At 39.4% G+C, this 26,962-nt stretch overlaps 2 long non-coding RNA genes across 2 annotated transcripts in view; both read right to left on the bottom strand.

Annotated features, from left to right (window-relative positions):
• LOC118351739 (uncharacterized) overlaps positions 1-16,319 on the bottom strand; it is a 94,492-nt gene extending 78,173 nt beyond the window's left edge. Inside the window, exon 1 of the long non-coding RNA XR_007404196.1 lies at positions 16,270-16,319. This is a non-coding gene — a long non-coding RNA (uncharacterized LOC118351739). The remainder of the gene's footprint in view (positions 1-16,269) is intronic.
• A 9,418-nt stretch (positions 16,320-25,737) lies between these two features.
• LOC112662399 (uncharacterized) lies at positions 25,738-26,947 on the bottom strand. Its single transcript, XR_003138491.3, has 2 exons — positions 26,795-26,947; positions 25,738-26,707 (listed from the first exon to the last, which is right to left on the bottom strand). It is a non-coding gene; the product is annotated as an uncharacterized LOC112662399 (long non-coding RNA).
• Between the last annotated feature and the right edge of the window lie 15 nt (positions 26,948-26,962).

Genomic DNA, 26,962 nt, shown 5'->3' with positions numbered 1-26,962 from the left:
CTTTTGGTTTTTGTGAATAATGCTGCTATGGAAATCACTGTACATATAAATATCTGTTCTAATCCTTGCTTTAAATTCTTTAGGATAAATACCTAAAAGTGGTATTTCTGGATCATTTGGTAATTTTATGTTTAATTTTTTTTGAGGAACCACATCTTTTTTTCCATAGTGGCTGTACCATTTTACATTCCCACCAGGAATGCACAAGAGTTCCAACTTATTCACATTCTTGACAATAATTATTATTGCTGCTGTTTAAACAAACCTGTTTAGAGTTTTTTGATAAGAGTCAAAATGATGGGTATGAAGTGGAAGCTCCTTGTGGTTCTGATTTGTAATTCCCTAATTGTTAGCGATGTTGAGCATCTTTTCATGTCTTTATTAGTTGCAGATCTTCTTTAGAGATATATCTATTCAAGTCCTTTATCCATTTTTTTAAAACTGGGTTGTTTATTTTTTGTTGCTTAGTTCAAGCAGCTTTTCACAACAAGGAAAAAATTTCTTGAAACAGACGTTGGCAAACTATGACAATGAGCTCTCTGTTCACTATACATAAAATCTTATCTGATCACAGCCACATTCATTGGTCAAGGCATCGTCTACAGCTAGTTTCATACTGTGAAAGCAGATTTGAATGACAGCCATAGAGACAGTATGGACCACAAAGCCTAAAATATTTACTACCTGGCTTTTACATAAAAAGTTTGTCAACCACTCTTCTAAAAATGCCATCTGGTTGAGCTATTTTTTAAAAATACCTGGGGCTAAGAACCATAATTTCGTTCTTCTTTTATGATATTTTGTCTGCATAAGGTAGTCTATGATCAGCTCTATGGTTTAGGGTTGCCAGATAAAATAAAACATGCCAGTTAATTCTGAATTTCTGATAAACAATAAATAATGTTTTCATATAAGCATATCCTTAATATTTCATGAATCATACTTATCCTAAAACATTATTTGTTGTTTATATGTATATCAAATTTAACTGTTTATTATTTGTTGTTTATATGTATATCAAATTTGTATTTTTATTTACCTGCCATGATAACTCTATTATAGTGTCATAAAATTGGGGTCAGTGATGAGTCCCAAAGTTTTAGAGAAGCAGGAATAGTTTTGACAACTTTTACGCCTTTTCCACAACTGCAAGCATTTTTTCCTACTGTTCTCTCTGCCTTAGAGGCTTTTTCCATGTTGCTTGGTCAAGTTCTGAGACTCAGAACCATTTGAAGCCTTTATTGACACCTCCAAGGTTAAGCTGGATGCCCTTTATGATTTTACTGCACAGTGTTAACAATATAATAATTATTATATTAGCATAGCACAAAAGTTGAGCTGGAGTTGCTTATTTCTATGTGTGAAGTGCTCGAGAACATGTAGTAGGTCTTCAACAAATAGTTGATGAGGAAACCTAAGTCAAATAGGACAATGCATGAATTAAATCACTGATGGGCACTCCTTTCCCCCTCCTGTAATTATCTTACACAGCCCAGACTTGTTCCCAGCTGATTAAGAAATTGCATGATACTTGCTTCTGGACCATCTCTCCACAACTACACCCCAGCACCCTCGCCCTCAGCCTCAGATATGCAGTGTTCTTCCTGCAGCATCTAGGACCGTAGCATCCCCACATGCCTACCTAACCCTCTCCATCAAAGCAATCCATCCTGTAGCAGCCCAAATCCTTTCAAGTCCCAGCTTTTGTTCCTCAGTGAAAACAGGTACTAGAAGATTTGCTACAAGGGTATAATTAGCTACGGTACCCTTGCTTGTAAGGTGTGGGTGTACAGAGTATATGTAATATGACCCACGCATGCATTGGCATGCTTGCAATGAAAAGTGCCTTTTTTGAGAGGTCTCACAAAGGGTGTTGATTTGGGGAAGAATTTTCTGATTGAATTTTTTTAACTAGACTCAGAGGCAAAAACTGGGACTACAAAGAAAGGAGAAAACTCCCCTACGTAGCTTTCCTCCAGTCTTTGCCTTCTCATCCATTCCTTCCCTAACCCTGCTCTTCTGTCCACTGCTCCAGGGCTGACTCTATAAACTACATTTCTCAAACTTCCCTGCCAGGTGGCTTTCCATTAGGTTCAGCCAGTGGGAGGCTCCAGTGGGAGAAGCCAAAGGCATTTGTCCTCTTCCCTCTGTCACAGCAGCATCTCTCATAGAGGCTTTGTCTCCACCATGATTGCAGTTTGCAGGGCAGCCGTGGCTCCTAGGCTCTGGTGACACTACCTCCTCTGTTTGTTCTTCAAGCTTTGAAGTGACAGTGGATTCCTGCAACTGTAAAACCCTGAGGTGCCTCATCCCATTTGGCTTTTGAGCCCTCCCAGCAGCCTTCTAAGAAGTTGCTTCTATTTCATTTTTGCTACTGAATTGCTGGCAAGTTCTGTTTCCTATGCTGACCCCTGTCTGATAAAGCAGCCCTTAAGAAAGGAGAATGCAGCATGTTTGCCATCATTTCCCAGGAGAGAGCCAGAGCCAGGGGAAAAGGGACTGTTCTGTATTCCCAGGAAATTCTAAACATGCCTGTTTGCTCATTCTAGATTTCAATGGGATAAAGTAGGAGGAAGAGGATTAGGGAAGAAGGACAGGGATAAAAGTGACTAACATCTGTTTACCAATTAAATGCCTAGGATTTTTAATTAATCCTTAGATCATACCTTCTAGGTATTATTATCCTCAAGGATTGAAGACCCACTTTCAAGGTAAGCAATGAGAAGCTGTTGCTTTGAAAGACTGAGCTGCATTTCCAAGGTTACATAGCTAAAGAAGCCAGTACTAAGATTAAAGCCTAAAATGGTCTTTTTCCCTTCTATCCTACTGACAAGATAATTTTTATAAATGCAAAAACTGGAATTTACAAAAATCAAATCAGGTAAAAAAAAAAACAGTTTGCTCAACTCTGTCATGATTGTGAAATAATTCCATATGCCTGTTTTTTTTAAACACTAACATGTAATTAAGATGTATCTTCTATAAAACAAATCAGATTTATCTAGAAAGACAACTTCAGATAATACTTAGATACTCTCAAAGGTAATGTCCCATCCAAAAAACTTACTATCTCATAGTATTTTATGATGCCATTCCAGGGCATTGTGAGCCTCTGGATCTGTCCACAAAGCCCTGGCTGACCTAGCTCCACCTGACCATGAAATTAGGTACATTTTTAGCTGACCACTGGGGGCAGGTCAATGATGGACATAAAGAGTCACTCAAACTCCATGAGACATTTGAACAGAGAGGGTCAGCTTTTCTACTTTAGATATTGAGTAATGTTCCATCAGTTTAGTTTAGTTCAGGTAGCTAATTCTAGTGAACTCTGAGATGAAAATAGAAACTTTATGTTTTAGAGTTCAAGGTAATTCTGTAATTATTCTAACATTTCCAAACCATTGAAAAAGTGAAGACACCCTATTTTAACACTAAAAATAGAAAAAATCATAAGCCAAACATGCAAATGAATACCATTTTAACCACCTAATATATGTCCTACTGTATACACTGTATATACACACATAATATATACTAAAAATAACTAGAGCTAAATGGAGTGTTAAAAACACCTAGTATATATCCCTAACTTCCATTTGACTAAAGGAAGTCAAGGTACATACACAGAATATATTTATATATCATGTGTGTGTATATGTATACACAACACACATATATGCATATACTCGCCTATACATACGCACATACTCAGACACACATATACGGAGAGTGAGAATGGATGAATGTGCATCTGTACATTGATTAAGGTACATGTCAGTGAAGTGGTAGAAATGACCATCAAAATAGCAAGCACAAAAATTTTGTTTGGAAGAGAGATTGTCTTTAGGCTGAGGAGCCTTTTGAAAAGGCGAGGCTTTTATGAAATGGGATGGGGAAAAACAAACTGCTCTGAAGAGGAAATAAATAGGATGTGGGGGTGGGATAGAAGAGAATGAAGACTGAAGAGTCATTAGTGAGCAACATGACAGTCAAGAGTTTTATTTATTTATTTATTTATTGGGAAGTCAAGAGTTTTAAAAGCAGACATTTTAGGTATTTAACTTACTTAACATGTTTAACATATTTGTGGTTGCTCTAATGTAAGAACCCTCCAGAATCTCTAACCCTCAGCCAAATCTGCAACATACACAAGCCTTGTGTATGACTTTGGGATAAAATTAAGGTAAAGAGATGGAGTTCTATGAGTAGGTGGCAAGGAAACACAACAGGAGGAGAGATTCGGAGAAGGTCAAGTGCTGGGTAGGAGTAGAAACTCACCACCAGCAGGAAGCATGAGTTTGCATGGTCTACCAAAGCTGTGGAGAACTTGGGAAAAACATGCGGTCCAAGGCTTGAGCTGACTGCTAGACTGTGCACACAGGCTTCATGGACATCCCATTCTGGCTGCACTAGGGATTTGGGCAGGATTTGGTCATTTCTGGGCTGCTGGCAGCAGAATCTGAAAAGGTGGTAGTACTGTTTGAGATTTAAAGCTCTTCTGGGGTGGTGAGCTAAGAGGAGAGCCACAATCCCACATTCCCAGAGGGCTGACCAGGAAGATGGAGACTTGACAGCCACGGTGGAATGCCTACTGGGGGCAGAGGGAAGCTCTCTCCTGAAGCCACAGGGAGTGCTGAGGACAGTGAAACTATGGAATTACTGCCCAGTCACCTGACTGTCCTCAAATACCAAGCCCATATTTAGCTTCTGTTATGGATAGTTAATATCATCTCAGTAAATCAGCAAGATCTGTGTCCTAAAAACCCAAATTTATTTTTTTTTAATTTACTAGTATTTTTTTAAGATTTTATTTATTTATCCATGAGAGACAGAGAGAGAGAGAGAGAGAGGCAGAGACACAGGCAGAGGGAGAAGCAGGCTCCATGCAGAGAGTCCAACATGAGACTCGATCCCGGGTCCCCAGGATCACACCCTGGGCCGAAGGCAGCACTAAACCGCTGAGCCACCAGAGCTGCCCACAACCCAAATTTCAAGCTAAAAGCTACACACTACTATCAGAAGGGAAAGGAAGATAGAGAGACAGACCTGTTTAAATTGAGCCAGAGGGTCCACTCCAGAGGACTGTGAGTGAGGGACCACATCTGGACATCTGAGCTCACACTAGCTCAGTGGGGGGAAAAAAAAACGTGTTTATCTAGTTGCCTTCTCCACTTGTGCATGCACGTTTTAACTCGGTTCCTTCCTTATACATTGCTGGGTGGCTCTGGATGGTAGATGTGGTAGGAATTAAAAGGACAGCCAAGACATTTAAAAAAAAACACACACACACAAGATAATTCAGAATAGTTTAAATGAAAAGGAAGTGTACTGAGTCAGGTAACTGGGAAGTACAGGTGTGGTGCCACCTTTGGGCAAGAATATAGCAGGTGCTATAACAGAGTAGGGCTTGGTCTCTCCCTCCTGCCTTGCCTCTATCTCCCTCCATGTTTTCCACTGACTGCCTTTCCCAAGAAGGGGAAATGGCTTTCAACACTCCCAACTTTATCTCCCACTTAGCAACTCTTTTGGGAATGAGGACCCTTCTCTCTCCCAATATCCTTACTAAACAAACTCACAATGGTCTTTTGGTTAATATTTGAGACTCTTCATTCTGTAAGTACTTACTGAACTCTTACGATCTTCAAAGCACTCTTCTACAACTAACAATATGAAGCCCTACTTCTTATGAAGCAACTATTTATGTGCCTGTGCTGTTCCCAGGGAGAAGGAATACTATGCTTGGAATGATCTGGACCAGATACTTGCCACTACGGAGCCATGGTAAGCAGTTCACACTGTGACTGACATCATGGAATGAGGAGGGACAGTTTTCCAAAAGATACAGGTGTTTCAAGCATACAGAACAATCAATGTACCATACACCATCTCACTTTCTATTTTCCTTCTTCATAAATTCCAGAACTGTCACTTCAAGCCCACCAGCTGCATGTAAGCATTCAGACAGGAAAGGATGCCAATGGAGGCTTTTTTTCTGGAACAGCTCTCACAGTCCCTGATAAAGCAGCAAACACACAGGTGTTGAACAGGTATGAGGAATATTGCTACAATCTCCAAGTCTGCAAACTTAGTAACTGTGTTGGCATCTTGGCAGCTGATCTTGTTTGCATTTATAAATTAAGTTTTTAATACTCACATTAGTAGAGGTGGGGTTTTTTTTTGGCTTTTGACTTTTGTCTTGAAAGCAAAATGTCATGGTATTTTTTAAAGTGCATAAAATTGAAGCAAATGCAAGGCAAGAGTCTTCTGGCTTAGAAAATAATTGGAGTACACTCATCCTGAAATGGGATATAATGAGGGACCTCAAAAGATCTATATAATTTCTTCTAACAGGGGCCACACCTTGGCTTGCCCTTTATTCTGAAATTCAAAATACTTTTAACAGTACTTATGTCTACAGGAACAGCATATATATAATTCATAATGCCTGGGAGATTAAGGAAAGGAGATTATATACACAAAGGGATAGGAAAGTCTTACAGGTGTCACAAGCACTTGTTGGGAAGTTGCTAAAAAATAGCCTTTTTGTTTCACTGGATGTCAGGGAAAGTCATGTGACTATGAACCTGAAGTAGAAGGATGATAGGAATATTCAGTGCATGACAAAAAGAGTGACACCCATCAACAGCCCTGGGCATTGCCCTTTATGAACACCCATCTTCCTGTTTTATGTCTGCTTGATCACTTCTCTTTCTTATACTAGATTCTAAGTTCTGCAAGGACAGAGACCAAATGTTTTACATACTTTGAAAATCACAAGGCCCATCAAAACACTTGGCACATGATGATGAGGATGAGGGTGACAATGATGAAGACAGCCAGCATTTACTGAGTACTTCTTATTTTCCAGGAACTATTCCAATCACTTTAAATACATTCTTTTAACCATCCTAATCTGTGTGAGGGTATTACTACTACTACTTTTCCCCCACATTATAAAGTTTCATTGAGTTAGAATGATTCTTCCAGAGTTACATAGTCTGAAATGAAAGAATAAGATTGAAGTCCAGGTAGTATGATAATTTGATTCAAGAGCCTGAGCTCTTAAATATCTATTGAGTGGATGGTGAAAGGCCTCTAACAATCCAATTACTTTACTTTTTGTCCCATGGGGGGAAAGAAAAGAATGAAGCATTCTGGATACTGTCTGTGAGTAGAGATTGGGAAAGTAAAACACCTTTGGTAATCTCACTTCACTAAAACCATAGTGGCAGATCGAAAAGTTTTAAAACCAAAGTAATACATTCCTTGGAAGTAAAGTTCCTGGCCCACCCTTCACAACCTCAGTCCTGTTTAACAAAGACACCCATTTCAGCTCTTAGTTGTTGTTGTTGTTGTTGTTGTTGTTGTTGTTTGGTAGTTTATCTTCATATGACTTGAACCTCATAATCAAGATCAAATTTATCATTATATATTGCCTGCCATAAAATAGGGCAGGATTTAGCTAACTTATACCACTCCTACCTCTCCCTCACTATTTAGATATTTCATCATTTTTTAGATTTTCCATCAGTCACTTTTTAGTTTGAAAGCATATCCTAGCATTATTATCCATCACTAGTCTCTCAGGGATGCTTCATGATGTCTACATCCTTCCTCTTTCCTTCAGGTCTCCTCTTCTGTTTTCCACCAACTTTTGCCCTCTGTGCTTCCATTTTCATGCAATTAAGTTAGATAACTTTTATATTTTGTCTTTCTTGCCAAATCTAGAGGTTTATCTTAAAATTGCATATCAATAATGAATGTTGATTTTTTATACTTTGGAAAATTATTCACCATGGAAATCATTTGTGTACTACTATTTATAAAATAATTTTTCTCTAGCGTTTCTCATTATCTTTACTCATTTTTTTCATTTGTCATATAGCTGTTTTCTCCCCAAATCCTCTTTATATCAATATATTCTATTGACTTCCTGGGCCCTCCAACTGCTGTCCTTAGTTGAAATGCTTACTGCACAGCTATAATCTTAGGAATTGGCTTTATATGTTTTAAACAATGCTAGACTCACTGTGTCATGAATCTGACATCTTCCCTTTTCTTGGTACTTTCTCTGTATCCCTCAGAATAGACTTCTTTATGCTGAAGTCACAACAACTCCAACCTCCATGGCTCAAAACTGCAATTTCATTGCTTGCTAAGAGTACATATCCACCACGGACTGGTAGTGGCTCTGTCCCACATCACCTTCATTCCAAGACCCAGGCTAGAGAAGGGAAAAAGAGCTTGGCTAATCATGCACTGGTTCTCAAAAACTTCCACTTGGAACTGACACATGTCATTTCCACGTACATTTCACTGGTCAAAGCAGGTCACATATTTAATTCTATCTTTACAAGGGGGAAAGTTAGTACGGTCCTTCCACATGCAAGAAAAGAGGAAAAAGGGGATATTTGTGAACAGCCTTAATGATTATTATACTCTTTCACTTTGTTGAAGTACATCTTCAAGTAGCTTCCTAAGAAATGCAACAGATAAATGTTTGAAATTTCAGGTCTTAAAATTTTTTGAAAAATTTCACTCTCAAAGGGAAGTAAAAGTAAAGAGGGCATGCGCTGTCCTGCATTATGTTATAATCTACAAGGAGGAGTTGACCAGAGAGAGAAAGTAGAATACACTTTGGAAGACTCATGCCATTTATTGTCCTAAATAATTTGAAAAGAAGGCAAATGGGTTAAAATTTCTTTCATTTGGCTATAGAAAACAAGATTAAAACTTTCTTAAAGCAAAGAGTGGTGGATAAGAAGGTTTTAGAGAAGCACTATCTAATGTAACTTTCTATGATGAAGGAAATATTCTGTAATGTATGCTAGCCAATATTGTAACCACTAGCTCAGTGTGGCTATTAAGCACTTAAATATGGTAGGTCTGACTAGAAAGGTGTAGAAGTGTGGCCAGTGGCCATCATGTTGCACCAAGCAGTTCTAGAGATTCTCCCTAAAATGTAAGTTCAATAGGATGGCCTCAGAAATGACAGTCTAATATTGTGGTCCTAAAAATTCTGGATGAGAAAAAGAAAACCATGGGCCCAACAGTAGTATTTTGTTGAGTTTACAGATTAAGAAGGACACGTGCAATGATGAAAAGAAAAGCTATGATATCAAAGAATAACAACAAAATAAATAAATAGGGTCAAATGTTGTATACCAAGTTTCTTGGTGCATTAAACAATGACAGAAAAAGAATATTTTTTGTCTTTTGATAATGCAGAAGAAGGAAAAGAGGAAGAGATGGTATGAGGCCTGCTGCATGGAGTCCACAATATGGTTAACCACCCTAGAGAGAGTCGTGTCCCAGTATGTGCTCATCTTTCTCTTTTCTGCCAAAGAGAATTCATGTAGTTGAAAAGTAAAGGGGCAAGTGGGCTGGAAAGTGCCTAAATCCTCTAATGGAGTTAAATTCTCTGACCCAGAACTAGAATAATGATTTTCAAACACAGAGGCACAAAAGAATTACCTCATCTTTGAAAACCATGCAAGTTACCCAGAAACAACTCTGGGAGATTATAATCTAGAGGATCTGAGACAGGTTTCAGGGATTGTCTTAGGGGTAGAGCAGGACAGATGTTGGAAAATCACCAATATGACTGTTGAAGGAGTCTCTAAGGTGGGGTGGGAGCACTGTCAATAGGACTACAGGAAGAAAATGTCAGCCCTCTCACTGGGGAATTTCCACTTTATTAAAGTTTAATACATGACTTGGCAGGAATATTTGTATATAATTAAAAATAAATATATAAGTTAAAGCTACATGATTGAAAGAAAAAAATTTTAGGGGCACCTGGTGGCTCAGTCAGTTGGGCATCTGACTCCTGATTTCGGCTCAAGTCAGAATCTCAGGGTCAGGGGATTGAGCCCCATGTCAGGCTCCATGTCAGCCAGGAGTCTGCTTGGATTCTCTCTCTCCCTCTCCCTTTGTCCCTTCACACACTTTTTCTCTCTCTTTCTCTCTCTCTCAAATAAATCTTAAAAAAAATAGAAAAAATTTTAGAAAGTAAATTTAAAAGTTTGGAACCACTACAAAGGGTCATGCAGCAAAATATATGTCTCCTTCCCACTTTTGGCTCCTATTTCTCAAACTCCCCTCTCCAAGTTGACCCATTAGCTCTAATGTCTTCTCTTTCTAGCTTGAGAGTCTGGCCATACACAAATATAATCTTTTTTCTCTGGACATAGATGAGAGCTTGTTAAAGACATTGACCAGTATCTTGCTTTTCTTTTTTCACTAAAAAATATAAGTTGTTGGCTCTTTTTTATCAGCACATGCTAATGTGTCTCATTCTTTCTAGGTAGAGAGAAGCAACATAATGAAGTGGTTTTGAGCACTGACTCAAGGGCTAGCATTGCAATGTTATCTTTGCCACTAACTAGCTGTGTGACCTTGGGCAAGTGGCTTAGGCACTCTGAACATTTGTTTACTTATCCGGAAAATAAGAATAATAATAACAGCACCTATCTCAGAGGACTGAGTGAAGATGAAGCTAGTCAACTTACAAAAAGTAATTAGAACAGTGTCTTGTGCATAGTAAGTGTTTATTAGTATAAAAAAGGATCAAGTGGTTCTGATGGGAATGTGTCAAGGAACATAATTTGAAAATCCTTACCCTAAATTAGGAAGGTTTCATAATTCATTCATTCATTCATGTATTAAACACTTAGCATGTGTCAAATGACAAATGCATAGATGTGAACAAGAAGAACCCACTATTGCTTTCACAGAGAATCCAAAGAGATGAATATCTAAGAGTAGAATTTTAGGATGTATAACACTCATCAAGGATGTTTCCAACACATGGCTTAATGTAGTCAGCCTTGATAATAACATCCCCCCATATGGTTGCTAGTCTTTTAAAATTTACAAAGTCCTTGCACTTTTTATTTACCAACACTTGTCTATGGGCTGAGTTCACTATTCCTGTTTTACAGAGTAGGCAACAGGGAGACAACACATTTAAAGAACTTGTTTAAATTCAGGATGCTAAAAAGGGACAGAGCCAGAATTCAAACCCTGAGTTTCAGCTTTGCTCTCTAGCTGCCTTCCCATCTCATTGTGGCCAACTCTTAATGGGGGCAAAGACTGAGGAAAGAAGACATGTTACTAATATAACCCGCCTATTGTCTCTGAAAATCATACTCCCAATATTGTGGCGATCAGTTATGAATTCAATCATCTGTTCCAGAATCCTGCACAAGGCCATGATGGATGTAATTCACCAAAGTACAGGAGGGTTGTCTGTGATCTCAACTGGAAATACATTCTCCGTGCAGCAAGCTCCCTAATTCAATAGTTTTAGGCCAAAAAAAACACCTCTTCTCTTGTTTCTGTAGCTGCATTGCCCTCTAGTGGGAAAAGTTGGCACAATGCCCTGAATGAGAGTGTCCCTCACTGAACTTTCTAACAGTGTTAACAGTTACCAGCATAAACTCTGATTTATTGAAACTGGGCATAACTCTGCATTATTGAAACATTGGGTCACATTCCCATATTAAGGTGTAAGAATATCTTTAAAGCCTTAGAATGTAGAATTATATCACAGAGTATTTTCCCCTTTTTATTTTAAATTATGTGTATTCCCTTCATTTCAGGGGACTGCCTCCTTTCACAATACACAGACATGAACCATAGGAAGTAATAGCTGAATTTAGAAAGCATTTGGCTCAGAAACTGCAGAAACAGGTGGGATTGGACTGTGAAAGTGTTTTTGCATGGGCTGCACGGTTCTTTTTGCTTATTCACTTGTTATTTTTCTAAAATGAATCTAAACATTTAAATGCCTTTCAGTAAATTTGTACTCTCCCGTTATCCACAAATTTTTATTGTTATTGTTTGTTTTTATCACTTCCTATTGTTTTAGCTTGATTCCCCCAAAACAGATCCAAGACAATGACTTGGATACAGGTGTTGCGTCTGGGAAAGGATCTGGGATGCCGTGAGGCAGCAGGGGAAACTGAGGCAGTAGGGAGTGCAACATCAATAAGGTATGTGCTATGGGATGACACCCAAAATCCCTAAGTTGGAGTGCTGACCCTCAGTACCTCAGAAAGTGACTTCATTTGGCTAGAGGGTCTTTAGAGATGTAATTAAGGCAAAACAAAGTCCTATGGGCAGGGCCCTGATCCTATAACAACTGGTATCCTTACAAGCAGAGGAGATCAGGACACAGACACACATACAGAGGAAAGACCATGTGAGGACACAGGGAAAACTTGCCCATCAGAAGCCAACAGAGAAGCCTCAGAAGAAACCAACCCTGCTGACACTTTGACCTTGGACTTCCAGCCTCCAGACTGTGAGATACATTTTTGCTATTTAAGCTACCTGGTCTGTGGTCCTTTTTTATGGCAGCCCCAGAAAAATAACACTGTATGTGTGAATGAATGAAGGGGTCATCACTATGGGCAACTGGGGGTCAGTCCTGCTGAGGACTCTCTGAGAAACCAATGGGGAATACATCTCAGAACTGTGGCACCAGAAAATGGAAAGGCTGGGGCATTTGCCCTGGCATGGGTCCCCCTTGGCTGAGGGCTGTTCCCAGGTGCATCGCTGATTACCCTGTGAAAGATGGAACAGGTTTTCCTGCTGATGGAGACCAAAGCCTGAAGGCAGAGAAGCAGACAGATGCAGGCAGTTGAGATGAGAAGCTTTCATAGTGTTAGGGAGAACTGCCCACCTTCCCAGCAGGTAACCCAGAAGTGGACCACGTGTCAGCTTCACCTGCTACACTAAATCCCTCCTATAGGTATTAATCTCTACTAATATGCTCTGCTGCTATCTCACGATGAACAGCTCTGCACATTTATATCAACATAAATGCTCCTAAGGTGATGTGTGCTCTTTTGTACTGTCCCTCTGCCTTGAGCACCTATCCCCCTGCTCCAATGTGTCTACTCAAGTCTCACTCAGTTGACATCTCTTCCAGAGAAACTTCCTCTGACCACACCAGCTCATGCTGCCTACCCCAGGTGTGCTTGACAGGCCTGTCCAACTTGGAATCCCTGTCACTCCCTCCATCCATGCAATTGTGCACATGGCACCAAACAAACCCGAGCCTTTGCACATGGTGCCTTTTTTTTTTAAAGATTTTATTTATTCATGAGAGACACAGAGAGAGAGGCAGAGACACAGGCAGAGGGAGAATCAGGCTCCATGCAGGGAGCCTGACTTGGGACTCGATCCCGGGTCTCCAGGATCACGCCCTGAGTGGAAGGTAGATGCTCAACCGCTGAGCCACCCAGGCATCCCATGGTGCCTTTTATGAAGATTTATTTTATTATATGAGGTTTCTGAACCTTAATGAGGATAGTGTTTGCCACTGCTGTACAAAGCAAGTATATGACAGCAATCACTTTGTTTTTTTTTTCCCCATTTGTCAACTTGTCACATCCCCCTTCCAAAGACAAACATTGTTCCTTTAGCATTTGGGCAAAGCTAATGGTAATGCCCTTGTATTGAGTGCTGCTTCTCAGCCACAGGACACTTTCAGATGTATCACTTCAGGAGGCTCTCAGACACACTGAAGAAACACAGCAGAGGAGCAGCATCACCCCCACTTTCTAAAGACTTGCAGACCAGAGACCAGAGCAACTGTGATGTGTCCCAAGGCCACCCAACAAGGTTGCAACAGAGCCACACTGAGAAACCAGCTCTCTAACTTCCCACTGTGGAGTCCTTCAATTTCCAGATGCTGGTAGGAAACAAACTCTTACTTCACACACAACAGTAAAGGATAGTTCCGGGGGAAATAAAGCAGAGCAGCAAGTCTGGCTTCAAAGGAAGTTCTCCCATGAGAATGTGACCCTTTCATTGGCTGGGGATTCTTCTCTCTCTCCATTGGAATTGTTTTGTTGTTTGGTGAACAATGATCTTCAGCTGCCTCTGTGCAATTAAGTCCCTTTCCAGTTGAGAAAGAAGTTATATGCTAGAATACTTAAGGAGCTTATCTCTGCCCCCACTGCCCAAAGAATCTATTGACATATTTTTCTAAAGTTTGTTGTCCAACTAAATGATGTTGCAGACAATAACCAACTATCCCACATGTAATCATGCCAAAGGCATCTCAGGCTTCTTTCTTTGCGCTTTTTCCCACCTTACACAGCTGTCAAAGTGACCCTTTGAAACCATATGACAGAGCAGGTCACTGCTTTGCTCAAAACTGTTTCCCCTTGTAAGGAGGGTAAAAAATCAAAATCATTACTAGGCTCTACATAACCTGCTCCCTGATTCCTGCTCACCTCTTAGAATGCATCTGCTATCCCTCTCCTCATTTATCCTGACCCACCTTCACTGGCCTCCTTTCTGAACACCACAACTGTGTGTATGTGTGTGTGTGTGTGTGTGTGTGTGTTTAGGGCCTTTGCACTTGCTGTTTCCTGTGATGGAAATTTCTCCCAGATTTGTGCAAGCCTATCCTGTGCCTCCTTTATTCTTTGTTTAAACATCATCTTTTGGGATCCCTGGGTGGCGCAGCGGTTTGGCGCCTGCCTTTGGCCCGGGGCACGATCCTGGAGACCCGGGATCGAATCCCACGTCAGGCTCCCGGTGCATGGAGCCTGCTTCTCCCTCTGCCTGTGTCTCTGCCTCTCTGTCTCTCTCTGTGTGACTATCATGAATAAATAAATAAAATCTTTAAAAAATAAAATAAACATCATCTTTTTAGTGTACCCCTCCATGCACGAAAGGATTTGCTTGTTTGATTTACTGTCATAGCCTCAGCTTCTATATCACTCAATAAATATTTGTTGAACCAACAGAGTAAAAAAGGACATATATGTAGTTTTGGGGTTGTTGTCATATACCTCATTTAAAATAATTCCAAGATAAAACCTAAACATATGCTATGGATAGATTATGCCTAACTCTACTGTAAAAATCTTTCTTACATACTGATGATCTCTTCTGTGGCAGGAAAGTGAGAGCAAGTCTCTGACACTAGCAAAGAGAACTGACGGTCATTGAAGTTTCAAGCTCAGATGTCAGCTGTGACTTACCACTATCAATAAGTTATGTAAAAAAGAGAAAAAGAAAACATGTCTAAATGTATATGCAACTCCTAAAACCTGTCTTTTTCATAATCTGAGATTGCATAATCTAAATATCTGACTTCAATCTCTCATATTGACTGTTCATCAAGCACCTACTATGATTTTAAAAAAGAAGAAGAAAGCTCTTAGGAGGGAAACTGTTGTTGAGTTTTTTCAGAGCAGATTCTGAAACAAAAGTTTGGAGGGCATGTAATTCCTTTGGGAGGTGATGCCAGGAATCAATAGTAGAAGAACGAGAGATAAAACAGGAAGGGGAAAGAAGGAGCCATAACAAGCAAACTACTGAAAACAAATGGACTCAGTCCTGCTGGGAACTCTAGGAAAGAGAGCCTCTGGGAAAGGAGAATGTATGATGGCCTAAGTAGCAGAGGCGGGCATGAGCCACAAGCACAGAGAAGGGTGAAACCAAGTCTGTCAGAGCTTCAGGAGAGGTCCTGAGGAAGTGGTGGTCAAGAAGAACCTTCCCAAGCAGAGATAATGGAGAATGGCATTTCAAGTCCTGGAGCCAGTATGGGCAAAACACAGAGGGTCATTGAGGCAGATGTCAATTTATATACCTGGGTGCTCTAGACATGTGACTATTTCTCCAGTAGTTTAATTTTTCCTTTGAACCCCATCCACTGGGTGAGAGAAAATCAATCTAGGTCTCTCCTCCCTCCCAGTCCAGGGATTTGTAGAAGTTCCAAACACAGTAGTTAAAGTATCTGGTTCTTTGGCTTGGGATCCCGATAGTTACTTTTACATCCCAACTTGGTAGGAGGTGGTACCCGGTATTTGATCAAATATCAATCTAGATGTCACAGTGAAGGTAATTTTTAGATGAAATTAACATTTAAATCAATAGACTTTGAATAGAACAGATCATCCTCCATAATGTGGAGGCCATAAGAGAAAAAAAAACAGACTTCCTGAAAGGAAGAGGAAATTATGCCTCCAGACTGCCTTCAGACTCAAGCTGCAACATCAATTCTTCCCTGGATCTACAGGCTGCCAGCCTATGCTGCAGGATTTGGACTAGCCGGTTTCTACAGTCACATGAGCCAATTCCTTAAAATCAATCAATACATCTCTTTCTCTTCCTCTCCCCCTCTGTCTCTCCATCCTAGTGGTTTTATTTCCCTGAAAAACCCTGAGTAACATTGACCATCATCTATTTGCTTTGGAATTCTTGGAAACATTACTATTCCCTCTGGCCTCCCATCATACTTACCCAAAATAGACAGTAACATGAAAGGGTCTGTGTTGTGTAGGAGGGATAGAACACCTGGAAATTCTCTTGTGTATCTCTGGAACCAGAAGAGTCTCTATGAGGTATGTGAGGTGTGTGTGACCTTCTCTGCTTGAGCATACCTTGGCAGCCTTTCTATAATACAACTTTCTCCCCATTCCTGGTGCAGGGGAATCTTACCAGCCTTAGCCCAGGATGCTCTGGCTTGAATTCTCCCAAATTCATATTCCCATTCCCAACCCCTTGCCAGAACTAGATGGGGAAGGGACTTGCAGAGGATGTGGAAGGAAGAAGAGAGGCAGGTTCATTATCAGGATCCATGCTAGCAATTTTTTCTGGCTACCTCTCTCTACAATCTTTGATTGCCATTTGCTCCCGTTTTCTTCCTCACAGGATGTTTTTATAGTTGTGGGCTAGTGCTTCTTAATTACTCTCTCTTGGGTAAGATAAGTTTTCTTGAACCATCTATAGAGAAGAGATCAGGGTATGTTTCAAGTGAGCAGGTATTTTTCTTTCACCCAAGTGTTTACACATGAGTTTCCTTGGCCTTTACATCTCTTCAGATTAAAAAAAAAAAATGGCTACAAGACTGTTCATATTGTAAATTCTCTCTTTTCCACTACCTCAATGACATACTACTGTCCATACACATGGCTGCTCTGTGTGATTCTTTGCTTAGACCCACTCCTCAATTTCTCAGATTGAGACTGAATTCAGGGCAACCCCATCTATCAGCCCAAGGCCTTGTTTGCCAAGCCTACTCCCGAGGAATTTTTTTGGTTCACATTAAAGTTTGTTTACTCCACTTCCAGAATCATCCTTTCCAGGCTTTTCCTGAGATCTTCAGTTTCATAACTGCACCTCTGCTACATCTCTCTTTCATGAATCTACCTTTCCACCAACTTCATGGTGTGGGGTTTCAGCCATCTCCTTCCATTGAAGGTGAAATTTTTATTTGTCTCTCTGAGTAACTTTCTGCTGCTGTGTTCAAACCAAATGTCTCTTATGAGCTCATTATCTAGTCTGAGAGGGCAGGAAAACTGGCTCTGCCCAGTCATATCTTCTTCTGTGCTTAATTGTTTATGTTTGCAAATATATGCCCTGAATTCTCTGGACTTAGTTTCAAAGGTCATATTCTTACAACTGAAAAGCTTTTCTTCTCTGAACTTCCCTGTCTGCAATGGATTAAAAGTCTGTTTTCAAACTCAAAAGCCAAGATTTCACTTTCATGTTACCTGAGATATGCCTAAACCACCATGTCCTGAATCAATGGATGTTTCAATTTTTCTGCCAGGGCAATGGCTTTTTAAAATTATTTACTAGGAATAAAAACATACCAGCTAACATATCAAATTATTAATCTGCCACACAGTGTAACAGATAATGTTTCAGAACCTATGCACTACAGCAGGAGCTAATTATCTTTTATTATGGTGCAGCGAATCATTACAGACAAAAAAACAACTAAAAATAAATAAGTACCACGGAAGTGCAAGGACAGCATTTTGGCAAAGAATCTTTTAACCATCTTTCCTAGACCAATCAATCTCTCTCCCTGTTGCTCTTGCTTGCTTGCTCTCTAAGGTTGTCATGATTTAAAACATATTCCTAAATACTTTATCTCCATTTTGCAGTAATTTGACCACATGTCAGAGCTGTTACATAAAAGACATGATACAATTTATAATGATTTGGTCAGAGGCAATATCATCTAGAAATCATTAATAGTATAAATAAAATTATTTTATAGGCATCTACTCTACAGATATGTATTACATTTCTCCGCTCTCTCTCAGAAAACTATTATTTTCAAAGCCTGCAAACTATAATGTAGTGTATATTTAGAGCCAAACTAAAAATTTCTTGGTGATAATATTTAGTAGCACTGACTAATTATTTTTATATGTTAGCTACTTTTTCTCTGACACAGAATGGAGGTAACTTAGCATATTTCTCTTGGCACTATCTTATCTGAAAAATAAACTCTGAGAAGTGGTTTATTTGTATATGCAGACTACATTTTATTCAGTTTTGTATGAAATATCACAACCTTTATTGCAGAACACATTGCAACTTTTTATCTTTGGTCTGGAAGTTTTGTAATGGCCTGTGCCCAAAGCAATACAATTCTGACATTTAGATGGAGTCAAACATCTCAAACGGGTTGTTTCGTGTTTATTTTTATTTATTTATTTATTTATTTTTTTGGTCTAAAGGAATCCAAGGTGATCCAGAAGCTTCAGTGGTTAAAAGTGAATTGCAAAGCAATGTCAATGACTCTGCAGCCACAAAATGAGAAATTCAATTGAAAAAGTGTATCAGGAGAGAAAGTCGGACTGAGAGATTGACAAGTATGAAGAAATACAAAGCAAGGGGCCCCCAAGGACCCAGGTTCATGAGCTCATTCAAGTTAACCAACCTGGGCCTTATTTTTCTCATTGTAAAATGGGAAACTAATAATAGCTCCCTAGCAGAACTATTTTGAGGGAAAGTTGGCATGTGAAAAACACTGTGCATGCTGTGAAATATGTACGTCAGCTGCCATCATTATCAGAAACTGCATTTTATTTAAAACCACAAATAAAACATTGCATCTCTTTGTTCTGTCTTCAGGTTATCTCTGACTTAGGTTGACATCTCTAGAAGGAGAGTCTGAAACCAGGATGCTTCTTGAGGTGGAAAACTAAATAGGGTAGGAGGAGAAGGCAGGAGAGATGAGGTTTCAGCTACAATCCAGCCCCAGCCTGATCCCCTGGGCAACTGTGAAAGTGTGAATGATAACACAGGGTCATCTTCACTTGAGGCAAAGGGGTCTTTTGTATCCTTACATCTATCACTGGCTGTGGGGGAGGTGGATGTGATGTGATGTTCCAGATATTTCCATGTGAAGCAATTCTATCTGTCAAGGGCAATTTTCCAGCAAAGAGTTTGATTGTGGACTGTCAGCAGCCAACCCTTCCTACAGTGAGGGAAGGATGCCCCACCTGGGCAAAGGAAATCTGGACTAGGGCACTACAAGCATCTTCTATAATCACCATTTTGACCCCAAAACATCCAGCCTTATCCAGATGTTTCTCACATTGACCCCCTGTGTAGATCAAATTCTCTGCTAGTCAACAAATTCCCTGCTAGTCAAATATTTCTGCTGCTACAAAACCAGAAGCAGCTTAAGATAGAGAAACTTAAAAAGACTGTAAAGTCACCAGCTTTGTATTGTTGAATCATGTGACTCACAGGCAGAAGCTAGACATGAAAATAAGATTTGCTCATGTTTATAGATTCAGCTGTTGTTTATTGAAATCCCACTATGTGCCAAGCCCTCTGCTAGTTACTTCCATATGGTAACTCATGCTACCTGTACAACTGTCTTGTAAAGTTGATAGATATTATCTTCCTTCTGCGCACCTTGTAATTTTATGGTTCAGGAAAACTGAAGCTCACTTGAAGAGTAGTCATTTGAGGGACAGAATTGAAAATGTTAATAGCCCAAATGGCCAAGATTACTTCTACTTCCTAGGAAATGTTAGAGAATGTTGAAAGTTATCCTTGGCATTCCAATTCCACAATGTGTACCCTCTATGTATTCCAAGTTTCATGTAAAGCAATGATGCACAGAGCAAGCAGACATGGTCCCTGCCTTCTTGGAGTTTGAGGTTGTTGGTGGCACAAATGATTCCTCATTAATGGTGGTATCCCCAAAGATAGACAAGGAATTAATTCAAAATGCCTTTACTGAACACTGAATAATGTGCAAGGCCTTGAACCCAGAGTGGGATAAGGTACATTTAGGAATAAGCTACAGTCCCTGCTGCAAAAGGGTATATGGTCTATTGATCTGATGTGTTCTTAATTTTCAACTTCCTGGCTCTTAAGCCCTATCTTAAAATCTAATCTAATCTTATCTTTACCTCAATGTTATGTTTAATTTATTCCAGAATGGACATCTTAGTAGGAGTCCCATGGGCTACATAGTTCCACTGACTCATTCACATTCAATGCATCAAGTCTTTGCTAGAGAATAAATACTGACATCCATCCTACAGGGACCACATCAGGCAATAATAAGAACTAAATTAGATATTTTCACTTTAGTAAACCCAAAAAATTACATTCCTAGAGATGGGGTTAAACATCAGCCATAATCTGGAATAATCTGAATTATAAGAGTTGCCATTTTAAGTGTATATTTTGAATTTACTGGAATAAGAACTTTGATCATGTCAAGTATTTATAGTATTCAAAAATGCAAACAGTAACATCCCCCTCTTTCATTAGACTCCATCTTGATTCAGAAAATGAGGTCATTTCTTTCTCTGAACCAAGTGGGGATTTATTTATGACTAATGGCAATGGTCAATTTCTGGCTCACATTACAGATATTTTTATACATTTATTGTGTCTTATCTTCCTTAACATATCCCATTCTGGATTTTCAGCTCCCTGAAGTAAAAATATTTGTTCTAGTTAGTCTTAGACTCCTTTGTGGCATACAGAAGGCATTCAATCAATGATGATTGACTCGCTGGCTGGAGTGACGAAAGGATGGATGAATACAGAAATGAAAAATGTTGCATTCTTTGCCAATGTTGTCTTGGGGCTGATAAAAACTGCAGGGTACAATGTGACTCACCCAGAGAAGAGAATGAAGAGAAACTTAGAGATAAAGCACTTGCTGGTGGAAAAATGATTGGCAGAGAACATAAGCCTTGTACATAGTATGTACTCAAGGAGTTCCCTCTGAATTGCATAGGTGCAGACTTGGATTTCCTGAACATGTATATTAGGAGCCACAGGCTGGCTGAGCAAACCAAAAAAAAAAAAAAAAAAAACAAGCAGGGAGCTGTCTTAGTATCACCCACTACACCTCTGTCCCACTTGTGCTCCCTGACATCTAAAACTCTTTCTAGAAAAGGCATTTAGAAATAAATATTAACATCTAATTCTTCTGGGTGATTGCATTGGATATTTACTCTCTGGCTTCTCCATATCCATGATCTCTTCTGCAGGAGACAGACAGCCTTAACTTTCATTTGGGAATTCACTTCTTTCCAGCTTGAGCCCATAGAATCTAGACTTGTGGTATAACCCATGATGTAGACCTAAGACAGCTGGTGTATCACGTACCCTGGGCCATAGTGGATTGGTTCAGGAGGGGGCATGTGATGGACAGCAATTCAGTAAGAATGAAGTTTAAAACTTTTACCGGGCCTTTTAAATAAAATGTTCACTTTTTCGTTGGGTTTAAACCTAGAAGAATAGAGAACCAGGTGCTGTTGGCAGCCATTTTTGACTATGAGGAAAGAGCCTTTTTGAAAAGAGAGGCACAGTATAGCCAAAATGAAGACAACTGGGTGCATGACCGCTTACATCATTTAGCACCTGAAATAGGCCTTCGTCTGCAATTTTCCTTTTACATAATCCAACAAATTCCTTTTGTTGGTAAAGCCAGTTTGGTTTCAGTTTTCTGTCACTTAAAACCAAAAGACCTGAGAGAGGATAGAAATGCCTTAAAGGAACGATTACCATATGACTAAAATTCACAGTTAAAAAAAAATGGCTATAGAAGACACAGTTGGTGTCCCCCATATCCATATATCCACTCAGACAGAGGTGAAAAATGTAACTTCAGTGGACAAAAATCATACATGCTAAAGGCTTCCTATCTCAATGGCCTGTATTTCTGCCTGAGGGCTTTCTCGGGCCACAGAAGCATGATCATTCCATACACAGCAAAATGGGAAGTTAACGTCCCCAGAAGTGAACTTTAACCAGTGAATGATAGCAGTTGCCACCCCTCAGTGGGATCATTCTGATTTGTTTTAAAAAAGTGTATCTAGTAGGAGCGCCTGGGTAGCTCAGTTGGCTCAGCATCTACCTCAGCTCAGATCACTATCCCAAGGCCCTGAAATTGAGCCCTGATTCAGGCTCCCTGATTAGTGGGAATTCTGCTTCTCCTGTTCCCTCTGCCTCTCCCCCTGCTCATGCTCTTTCTCTCTCTCAAATAAATAAATAAAATCTTTAAAAACTATATCTAGTAGAATGGAGTCCTGGTTTCCCACAGTAGTAACTCATTCACTGAAACAGCTTTTACTGATTTTCCTTCTATCCTGCCTGCCTCCTTATTCCCTCACTGTGCTACCTGGGAATCATCTCTCAAATAAACAACTTGCACCCAAATCTTTTGTCAGGTTCTGTTCTGGGGAGGAACTCAACGAAAGGATGGATGAAGTTGATAAAAATTTGTTTGTAGAGGGCAGCAAGAGGAGGGCAAGAGGGACTAGAAAGTGCTCCCATGAAAATACAAGGTACAGAGAGAAGGGATATGAGAGCAGCCACTATCTGTGAGCAACAGCCCATACCACAACTAGTAGTGTGCAAAGGTAATCTTTGTCACCCAAAGCCTTCCTTTCTTTTTTTTTTTAAGCCTTCCTTTCTCTATCAGAATGAACAGAATATGAAATTTAGAACCTCAAGATCTTATAGCTCTACTACTTCCTATTAGTGTTAATTTTTGGCAAGTAGCCTAACACTTTTAAATCTTATTTTCCTCATCAAGGGCTAATAATACCTATTGTAATGGTTTTGGATCAAGGAGCAAAGGACAGGAAAATAATTTGGAAACTATAAAGCATTAGGCAAAAGCAATTATTTCTGATTCTCAAGTACAGAAGAGGGTAACATTCTAAGACTATAACCAGATCTCACACAGAAGAGAAAATCACACTGAAAATGCAAAGTGAAAATATTCCACCCCAGGAGATTCCCTAGACTTGAAAAAGGTTAACCACAAGGCACAAAGGTGTTAATATTAGATGGTGCCACTTCAATGGTTACCAGTTCATGTTGATCCTTCAAGGAAGAAGAAGTAGAGTATTAATACAAACCCATACTTTATAAATACTGCAAAAGTAAGATTGCTCTAAAAGAAGATGGTAGACATTATTCTTTGAAGGTCCCAGATGGATATTTTAGAAAAGGAAGTCAGCAGTAAAAGTGTTTTATAGCTTTAGAAACTTAACTAATTTAGAATCAGAAGTTTACTGTTTCACCAATATTTATGGGATTACAAATTTATCTAAAAATTTGTTTTTGTCCCACACACCCAAAGTTATTAATGAGCCAGCTGCTGGTTATTAATCTTCATTTCCTAAAACAAAACTGGCCCTATGTTTCTTGCAGATTGTACATCACATACAGAAACCATATCCTGGAAGCCAAATTAAGCTTGAGTCAATAGCCCATTACAGCCAAGAGTTGTGGGCAAAAGCCATAAGGAACTGCATGTCTAATGTTGCAGTGACGGAACCACATTTAGATGTAGAAAGGTTTTGGAAACATTCTATTTTTTCACTTAGAAAATAACTTAGGGCTTTACAACTTGTTTTTTTCTTCTTTTTTATTTCACCCTATTTTTTGTCCAAATGTTTCCTTTCCTAAAAATTGGGTTTCAAAGACAAGGTGAAAAGAAGGACTGAGCCAATACCCATCTACTGACAGGTGAGAGACAAAAGACAAAAGTTCATATAAAGAAGAATACTAATAGCATAAATATCGCTATTGAGTTTAGTTTGCTAAGTGTTTTTGTTGCCATTTATTCTCCATTTCACAGATGTAGAAAGTGAGACTCAGAAAGCTTTGGTGATATGCCCAAGGCTAAACAGATCATTCGTGGTACATCTCAGATCTGAATATAGTTTATTCCAGGGCTCTGTTCTTAATAACTATGTCATCTGTATCACCCACAAAAAAACAAACTAATTGACGTTCGTAACCCTGTTGACCAGGAGGAGTGACAATGCACTAGAAAGTTGCAAACTTTTACTACTCTTTGTCAGGTTAGCTAGGATTTTACATAAACTTTCATACTGAATTTGAAACAGACACATTGCAGCCCATCACCTACCACTAAGTGCTAGATCTTATATTGTGTGTCACTGATGATCTATCTACCAGATACCAGATGCTTGGAATGAGGCTGGACAAGATTGGAGTGAAGGAACTTTCAGAAATAAGTCCAACTTCCATCTTTTGTCATGCAAGAGAGGAGTTATTCTGTATGTAAGACAAGGGAAGGAGGTAGAAATGTCTAAGAGGGGCACAGAGTAACCTCAATCCTGAGCCTACCTCCAGACACCCCTCCACTCACTGATTCGTCAAATTCTGGCCATTTTTACTCTGGTGACATTTTAGTATCTTTTTAACCCTTTCAACATAGCTGTTGCTTATTTGGTTATATGAGGCATCCTGTCTTTTGGAACTTGATGTGCCAAATACCATTACATTCATTCAAGAAATATATCAAGGCAGGCAAGAAAGATAGGACCTCTAACCCTATATAACTAGCATTTAGTTCTGTTTCTATACTCCTCTTACATATTACTTCTGGATTGACATGTGCTTCTCTAAGATAGTGAAATGGAATATTCTCTGTAACAAGAAACTTCACATTAAATATACTTTCAAAAAATCTAAACCCAATTTAAACTTTCACTTGCTAGGGTTGGCTCCTTCCCCCTCCTAGGTGGTACAGAAATCCCAAAGAGATTAATTTGGCATAAGAAATTTGGGGAAGGGCTTTGGTCCTCACTGAAGTGTTTGCTGATTAGGGCCATTTGGTTCATTCAAAGTGTAGGTCTCCAATTCCCCAGCATTCAGACCTTTCATGTTTAAATTAACTACTGAACTTTTGATGCCAAAGAATTTATGGTCAGTTCCCACCCCTGAGGACTCACACTGTCCTTGGGTGCTACATGAGGGTGGGACACAAGGCTACATCAAGTCTCCGGACTGGCCACCTTTACTTTCCTGCCCTAATCTTAGAAACTCTAAGTCTTAATCTCCTTAAAATGAAGTTGGACTTCTTTTAGCCCTCCCTTTCTCAGGGAAAGAAATACTTAATTTAACTTTCTCCTGGGAGGCTCTTAGAAAGAAGCATGGAAACATGGCTCTCATTTTTTCATGACAAGACTACAAAAAATAAACATAGCTAGTTTTTCAGTTCTATTCCCTTGCCACTTCTATTTGTATCAGGCTTCATGGACTGTTTTTTTCTCTTTACAGTAGGGATGCAGCTAGGGTGAATAAACATTCTCTACTCAATCCTTCTTACCTCTGATGCCCACTCCCCAGATGAAACCACTAGAAACTTCCAAGATTTACTTTCATATTTCTATATACACATCTATCTGTTGATTTTATAGTTTTTCCTATTATTTGTTGGCCTAATACTTTTTTAAATGAAGATCTCTTTTACATGATCCTCACAAAACATCCTGCCCCCCGCCCCTCCCCCCCCACACACACACACGCTGACACAGTGACTCCTATTATTTTGGAATAGTTGTATTTTACTACTTAGATATTAAACCAATATTCAGTGGCATGACTATGTAAATAATGTTCACAGTTAAACCTTATAACATTCTATGCTTTCACTGTCTTCCCTGTATACCTTTTTGCTTTCTCTGGAGTCAACTATTGCTTCACTTTTTTCCTTTTTGTTGTCCATCTAGCTTTTGATCTTCCTACTAGTAAGTTATTGCTTCATCTTCCAGAATACATCTCCTCTCAATATACTTTAATCATATGAGGTAGTCTGTCAGTTTTAACTTTTTTTCTTGGAAAAATTTTGAACCTTCTTCCTGTAATCTTTAAACTAGGACTGGATACTCTCTAGCACTACTACATACCTGTCATTCTAACACTTCACCTAACCATTATCTTGGGAATTCCCTCTTCCTTCTTCCTGCTGAAATTTGGAGATGAGAATGGAGATGGAACAGCCTTCCTACAACTTGAAGCAACAAGCATGAGCACAAAGGCCAATCTGCCAAGGAGGGAAAAATGAAAAGAACAAGCTTCAGTCCCCCAAAATACTGTTAGGCCACTTTATAGATTGTAGTTTGTCTTCCAGATGTCTTTGTCTTGTTTTTTTTGTTTTGTTTTGTTTTGTTTTTTAAATAGTCCCTTTTTTCCTTTGAGCCACTGTAGTTTTCGGTCACTTGTAGCAAAATGCATTCCAAACCAAAACAGACACAATGAGATGAAGTGACTTGTCCTAGTTCATACAATTACCAAATCGATGGCAAAAACAAAATTTGACCTTCATAAGTCACGCAAAATACTATAACTAGTACTACTACTATTTACTAGTACATTTAGTACATTGCAAAGTCAGAATTTGAACTGTAGTATGTCATCTAGGTCTGTTTATGAAGACACGTAATACACGATTTTTCACTAAATGGTTCAGTTTTGTTGCTTTGTGTCTAAAGAGTCATTGTAGATTCATAATCATTTTGGATTTTTGTGCTTGACATTTGCAACAGGCAGCCTCTAAGGTGGCCATCAATGAGCCCTGGATCCTGGTATTCATGCCTTTGGGAAACCGCTTCCCTTTGTATGTAGATCTGTGGCTTGCCTGTAACAAATAGAATACAGCAAAAGTAATGGGATGTCACTTCCAAGATGAGTTAACAAAAGACTATATCTTCCATTTTGCTTATACCCCCTGTCTTGCCATCTTGCTTGCTCTCTCTGATGATATAAGCTACCATGTTGCAAGCTACCCCATGGAAAGGCCCATGTGGCAGAAAACTCAAAGGAATCTTGTGTGCAACAGCCAGTGATGAACTGAGGCCTTCAGTCCAGCAATCCTTGAAGAATGGAATCCTGA

Source organism: Canis lupus, chromosome 20 (genome assembly GCF_003254725.2).
Source record: "Canis lupus dingo isolate Sandy chromosome 20, ASM325472v2, whole genome shotgun sequence".
Lineage (NCBI taxonomy): Eukaryota > Metazoa > Chordata > Mammalia > Carnivora > Canidae > Canis > Canis lupus.
The sequence above is the reverse complement of the archived record's forward strand: the minus strand, read 5'-3'. Positions and strand labels throughout refer to the sequence as shown.